This window comes from Mirounga angustirostris, unplaced genomic scaffold (genome assembly GCF_029215605.1).
Source record: "Mirounga angustirostris isolate CCGP_5_RB_7025 unplaced genomic scaffold, mMirAng1.0.hap1 SCAF_8, whole genome shotgun sequence".
NCBI classification, from domain to species: Eukaryota; Metazoa; Chordata; class Mammalia; order Carnivora; family Phocidae; genus Mirounga; species Mirounga angustirostris.
This window is the reverse complement of record NW_026991716.1, coordinates 116,282,430-116,289,551: the sequence shown is the minus strand read 5'-3', so window position 1 is coordinate 116,289,551 and position 7,122 is coordinate 116,282,430.

Genomic DNA, 7,122 nt, shown 5'->3' with positions numbered 1-7,122 from the left:
GGTGGAAGTGTGCTGGGCAGGGCTCTCAGGAAACACAGCTGAACTGGCTTTGTCTTTCTGGCGCTGTCTTGTCTCTGCAGATTATTGTTTCAGGGTATACATTTTTTTGTTTGTTCCCACATTTGGACTAGGAACCTTTAACCTTTTAAAAAAGACAATGATGAAGATGCTCATTGACATTGACCTCAGAGACCACCTCTCAGTGGAACCACTGGCAATTGCTTTTTTTTTTTTTTTTCCATCACCTTGGTCCTTTATAATAAACCTTATGTGAATATTTTTCATTGTGTTGAAAGCCTAGCAACCAGGCTTTGGATTTTGCGTGTTTTACACTGTTTACACCAAGCCCAGTTTTCAGCTGAATCTGCTCGCACTATGGCCCTGGGATAATACTTCAAAATGGAAAGGGCCTCATTGTGGCTGTAAGAACATACAATAGAAATAGGTTTCATAAACAAGAGCAAAATATAGGTATTGTGTATGGAAAAGAACAATGAGAACAAAGCTCTCTTGATGTTTACACACTTGAATCTCTAAAGAGTGAGAAGAATTGTGATCATTCAGAGTTTGCAGAGCTCACTGGCACAAGAATGGGATTCCCATCTGAGCAGAAGATCACTGTGCTGACTGTTTTTGATCACTGACTGACTATCTGCCTGAGCTCCAGAAACTGTAAGCCAAGAGGGTCCATCTCTTAGAGTGCTTGAAGTACTTCTTTTCCCATTGAGCCCAGAGAGGTAAAGCCATAACAAAGAATTTATAAAATGGTGGTTGAATGACCCATTCATGAAAAAGAGAGCTGAGCAGTCTTTTACTGCAGAGGATCAATGTTTGTTAACATTAACAAACACATGAATTTATACTGAGCTGCTTAAGTGTTAGATTGCTATTGCTCAAAGTTAAGGTATGTTGGCGGAAATGAGAAAGAAGAGAGCTGACAGAAACTATTTGAATTTAAGTACTGAAGAAGCAGGTGTTGAAACTAATATGCGGCAATGAGTAAGACTGTAGGCTTCATTCCCAAACAGACCAGAGTTCAAATCCTAGCTCTGCTACTTAACATGTAAGACTTAGGAAGTTTCTTCCAGTCTTGGTGTTGTCCTGTACAAAATGAGGAACTTTATAAGACTGTTGTAATGTTTTAAAAAATGATGTATATAAGGTTCCTGCATGATAGATTTTGAATAAATGATGGTTGTTATTTAGCTATTAATTGAAGAGGATAAATAATAATTTACATTGTGATTTGATAGTAACTATAGATACAGGTTATATTTGGTAGAACTCCCCTTAATCAATTAATTTAAGTAAGCATTTCTAAAACCTCCACTATGTGCTACATCCTTTGCTAGATATTGTGGTAGAGACAGGAAGAAGCCATAAGAGGCCAAGTTAAAACTTGGCATGTGTTCTCTTGGGGTTGTATCTGTTTTATTTTCATAGTTACAGTTCCTAACATGTAGAGGACAATTAATGAGTATTTGTGGTAAGTAAGTTAGTGAATGGATAAATGAATTTATAATTTCAGATATGGTTTTTGCTCTGAAAGCAGTATTTAGTTCTGGAGAAAGAAATACGTGTACACAAGTAATAATAGGGAGAAAAACAAGAAAGGGATTTTACCCCACCTCCAAGATTCTAACCCAAATGATGTTTTAAAAACTTTAACTCAGTGGAGTGATGATGCTTGTGAATCCTTAAGAGAAGGCCAGCTAAAATATCAAATCAAGATAGTCTTACCTATGCCTATTACATCCTAAGCCCAGGGCTAGGCAGAAGAAACACAGAAGTGACGACTACTTAATTGGGATTCTTGAGGGACTCACGGTGTACTGGGATGGTATTGCTAACATCTTTATACTGCTGCATTGGGTTCGACCTAAGCCTTACTAGATAGAGGGCTTGCTTTGTATCTTACCAAATATAAACGAAGTCATGTCATATGCCAAAAGATGTTTAATGACTATGGTTGATAAAACCTAATTTTAGGAATGCACCATATCAGGATGTTACTCAAAGAAATATATGATGATGAAGTTATGTTTAGTAAAATTGAAATTATACCTTTTCTCATTTTAAATCACAGTGAACTCTGCATATTCAAAGTTAAATAAAAAGAGACACTTCTAATCTTTTTTCCTAATAATTCTTTTCATTTTTAATTATTGGTAACTATCACAACCATTCCCCATGATTCAGAGCTCATCCATATAGAATCTTCATTTTGGTCATTTCACAGGGGTCTAGCACCTTTAGGACAAATTTATAGTAAAGGGGGCAGAAGAGAAACTCAAATCAGTAATTTGTCATATCCATTAGCTGGTAACCTTAAAGTTTACATACAGGGAAGAAAAGTGAAATTGTTAATCACTTTGGTTGTTTTTTTTTTTAAGATCTTATTTATTCATTTGAGACACAGAGATACAGAGAGAGAGAGAGCATGAGCTGGAGGAGAGGGAGAAGCAGGCTTCCCACTGAGCCAGGAGCCCCATGTGGGGCTCGATTCTAGAACCCTGGGATCATGACCTGAGCCAAAGGCAGACGCTTAACCATCTGAGCCACCCAGGCGCCCCACTTGGGTTGTATTTTGAATAGTCAAAATGTGACCTTCCTTGACCTTTGGGGATCTATCTATTCCCCTTGTAAGGCCACATGACTCCATACTCACCTCCCACAGCGACCACAAACCTAAGCCTATTGACATGTCTCATCCTCCTCAGTTATTATTTCAGGGATTAGCCCATGACCCAGGTAAAGCCAAGGAGATTTTTCTAGGACTTCTGGAAAAAACATCCTAGACCTTCCTTACTGGGCATGGATCTAAGAGGATAAAGCAGAAGACTCCACTGTTATTTCATGGGTTAGCTGAGACTGCAGGAATATAGCTGAAGGCAAAGGTGAGGTTTCCATGGTGTCATTTCAGGCCTGACTGCAGACATGCTGAAGCCGTCCCCTAAAACTAAAAATTGCAGGAATATTATCAGTTTCTTTTTGCCTAAGCTATTTTAGCCAGGATTTTGTGTCACTTTCAACCAAGAGTCTGCACACATCCTGATTTTCCAGAATAGTTTCTTCTCTGCAATATAGATGACTAGTTAAGTGTTCACTAACTGTAAAACTCAGTGTGCCTTAATTTTTATACTATTGTAGAAATTTTCATATAAAGGGCTTTCCAACAAAATCTCCTCCCACCTTTTTGCATAATTTCATTCTCTTTTTGGTACAGAAAATATTGTTTCTTTATCTGTGGATATCAAAAATGATTCTGTGTTTTTCCGTAAGTGGGGATTTTTAAGACATTCAAGAAAAGCAAAAACACCAGATAGGAACTCCCTGAATTTCCCCTACCAAACTACCAATCACGTCACATTTGTATGCATCTCTTCTGTTTTTCCTATTAAGAAGAGGCACGCCCTCCTATGAAAGGCCAATCCCTCTGCCCTTGCTTTGATTCTCATCCTTTCCTTTAACAAAAAGTTACAAAATCAACTTTCTCTTTTTCTCAGCCTCTGCCTCTCAATTTTGTCTAATCTTTCTCCCTGTGGGGAAAAACAAAAAACAAGGGGGAAAAAAAAAAGATGACAAAAAAACCTATAACCATATCTAAACAATAAATGAATAAATGAGTGAATGAATGAATAAAACCTCTCCCTCAGCTCCTCATACTTCTCTTCTTCAGTCAAACTTATAAAAATAATTATCTTTACTTATCATCTACATGTTTTAATTTTTCCATTCATTCCTTTATCCACTCCAAGCTTCTACCCCTTTCCTTCCATCAAATTCCTCTCATCAAGGTCATTAATGACCTCACTGTCAAGAAATCCTGTCATTTTTTAGTTCTAGTCTTCATTGTCCTTTCAGCAGCATTCACTTTGGGATCCTCATTCTTTTTGAAATACCCTATGCTTTTAATGTCCATGTCACATGCACTTAACTTTTCTCTAACATATTTGACCACTTCTTCATTTTCTCCAATAGACTGTCCTTTCTCTACACAGACATCAAATGTCAAAATTCCTCAAAGTTCAAGCCTACAATTAAAAACTTTATGTGTCAATATACTCTCTTCTTGGCAGACTCATTGAAACCCACTGCTTCAATTACCACGTATATGTAGATGACTCCATATCTGTATTTCTAACCTTTCACCTCATATATCCAACTACACACTTGACATTGCTCCTGAATATTTTAACTTGACCAAAGTCCAGCTCATTTTCTTTTCCATTCCTCCATGTAAACCTTCTCTTTCCCAGTGGTCCCTATTTCAGTGGATATCACAACCATAATCTTTGATAATGTTATTTACCACAAACCCCTTATCCGATTGTCTAATTGTTCTATCAGTTGTAGAGAGAGAGGTGTTGAAGCCTGTAACTATACTCGTAGATTTTTCTATTTCTTCTTTCAGTTCTATCAGTTTTTATTGCATGTATTTTGCAGCTTTGTCATTTAGTGTGTACACATTTAAGATTGCTGTGTCTTCTTGGTGGATTGACTCTTTCATCACTATTTAATGTCCTTCTCTTATCTAGGTAACTTCTCTGCTTTGAAATCTGATATTAATGTATTCTTTCTTTCTTGGTTAATGTTTTCATGGTATATCTTTTTTCCATCTTTTTTTCTTTCAACCTTCCTATATACAGTTAGGATTTTTAACATCTATTCCACCAATCTCTGTCTTTTACTTAATATATCTAGACAATTTACATTTAATGCAATTACTAATAGGCTAGGGCTTATATCTTTCATTTCATTTTTTTGTTCTCTGTTTCCTTTGTTCTTCCTCTGTTTTATTTTTCCTGCCTTTTTGTGGGTTACTTGAATGTATTTTAGAACTCGATTTTAATTTATCTATAGTGTTTTTGAGGGTATTCCTTTGTATAGATTTTGTTTTAGTGTTTGCTCTTGATAATTTATTTTATATAGTTATTACAGTCTACTATAGTCATTTTGCCAGTTTGAATAAAATATAAGAACTTCATATCCCTTTAAGCACCTTTCTATTCCTCTGCTTATAATATCCATCCATTTTGCTCATCAAAGCTTAGAGTTAGGGTCATACTTTCCCGAAGGACTATGTATTAGGCTAGCAAACTGCTCCGTGTCCTGTCCTTCTTGCTACTTTTCAGTGGGCAGTTAGTGGAAAACAGTGATAGTGTCTGGCCAGGAGAACCTGACATCTTGGGATTCTATGTGCTCAGTGGAAGTAACCCCAACTTGCTCAAAGGAGACACTACCCTTGGCCAAGGCCATTACATAAATTCACCTTTCCATTTTGAATAAAGGAATAATTTATCATACCAGGGAGTAATATTATGATAGTTAATTTTTAAAAATTAGGAATATTTTGGGTTTTCAAGATAAATTTGTTTTCTGAAGAGCTTCAAGTACTTTCCAGATACTTCTGCCTGCCATAACTTACCCAGAAAAATAAAAAGCTGATGGAGTTTGTGCAGAGTCTAGGAAAAAGAAACAGAAAAGGAAAGGAAGAGAGGAGAGAAGTGGGGGAGGAAAAAGGATAGAAATGAGAGAGGAAAAAAAAAGGTTTTCTGATAAACTTTCTTTCCAAAGTTCTAAAACCTTTGCCTGAGTCTCACAAGACTGATCTAAATGAATAGCTTTTCCTTTCTCTCTCGCTCTCTCTCTCTTTTTTAGATTAGATTGATTGATTTGAGAGAGAGAGAGAGTGCACAAGTAGGGGGAGAGGAGCAGAAGGAGGGGGAGAGAGAGAATCTCAAGTAGACTCCCCGCTGAGCTCAGGGCTCCATCTCAGGATGCTGAGATTATGACCTGAGCTGAAACCAAGAGTCAGAAGCTCAACAAACTGAGCCACCCAGGTGCCCCCCCTTTCTCTCGTTTTTTGACTAGCTCGTGGGCATGCTTAGGATTTGAGGATGATTGTATTTTAAAAGGTTCTTGACAAGGAAGTTTCTGGGAAATGTGTAAATCAAACTGCTGCAGCAATCTAGACAGTCTCTCTTCAGTGTCTCCCATTAATTCCATTTCTACAGGTCAATGTAGAAAACCTCAGTGCTTGAATGGGATGGAAAAAAAAAAGATCTCAATCCTTTAATCTATTTCTAGTAGATCACTATCATTATCTACAATCAGTTCTATATATAATTAGAGGGTTTATTTTTGCATTACAAAAACTATCCCTAATTATGTGTTATTTGCAAATTGCTGTGCATCGACATTTATCTTTATGATGAAATGAGGGTCTTGCTCCTCACTGTATTAATATCACTTCTATGCTCTTTTTCTCCTACCCCAAATCTTCGATTTAGTGACCAGTTAAGTTCAAAATGTTTTTTTTTTTTAAAACAGTCACCTGTCTTTCCAGCATCCATACAACATCCATCTTTCTGTGTCAAAACACCCTTCTGCACTTATCTGTCCTCTGGCAGAAGCAGATAGAGGTAAGTCATGATGGGTAAAAGCAGACACTGGAACAGGCTTTATACAAATGTTGCATTTGCTACCTTGAGGTTCTCACATAGATGCTTACTATAAGCATTTTCTTGTTCCTTTGCTTAAAAATGCCCAGCGAAGTTATAATAAGGGATATCCTTTTGGGGTGGACCTCCTTCTAGGGAAAAGAGATTCTTTTACACAAACAAATTGGTCAAGGTTATCCTGTGGCTGAGTAGAGACAAGATAATGAAGAAGAAGTTGATTATTTCTTCAAACTTTAAGCACACCTGGGGATTCATGGACCCACAAGGTGAAAGAAATTTTTTTTTGAGAAAGAATAGTTTAGAAAGCTAATGAATGCACAATTGGAGCAAATGATTTCATAGTCTTCAAAATTTATTTCAATGATTGACTAAATTATTGCAGAAAATTGTCCTATAGACTAAATATAAGTCCTTTATTTTGTATCTCCTAACGTGTAAACACCAAAATCCTTCCAGCACCATTAGATTCTGCTCACTTAAATGTAGAAGGAAACTCAAGGTGTTAAACTGTGTCCCTATGATTATACAAGGATTGTGGGCACCAAGACTTAGTAAGTTTCCAGTATTTGCAAGTATCAAAACCATTTTCATTTTCAAGTCTGAGATCAAACTGAGACATTGAAGATGAATTGTGCAAAAAAGACCAGAATTTAAAATC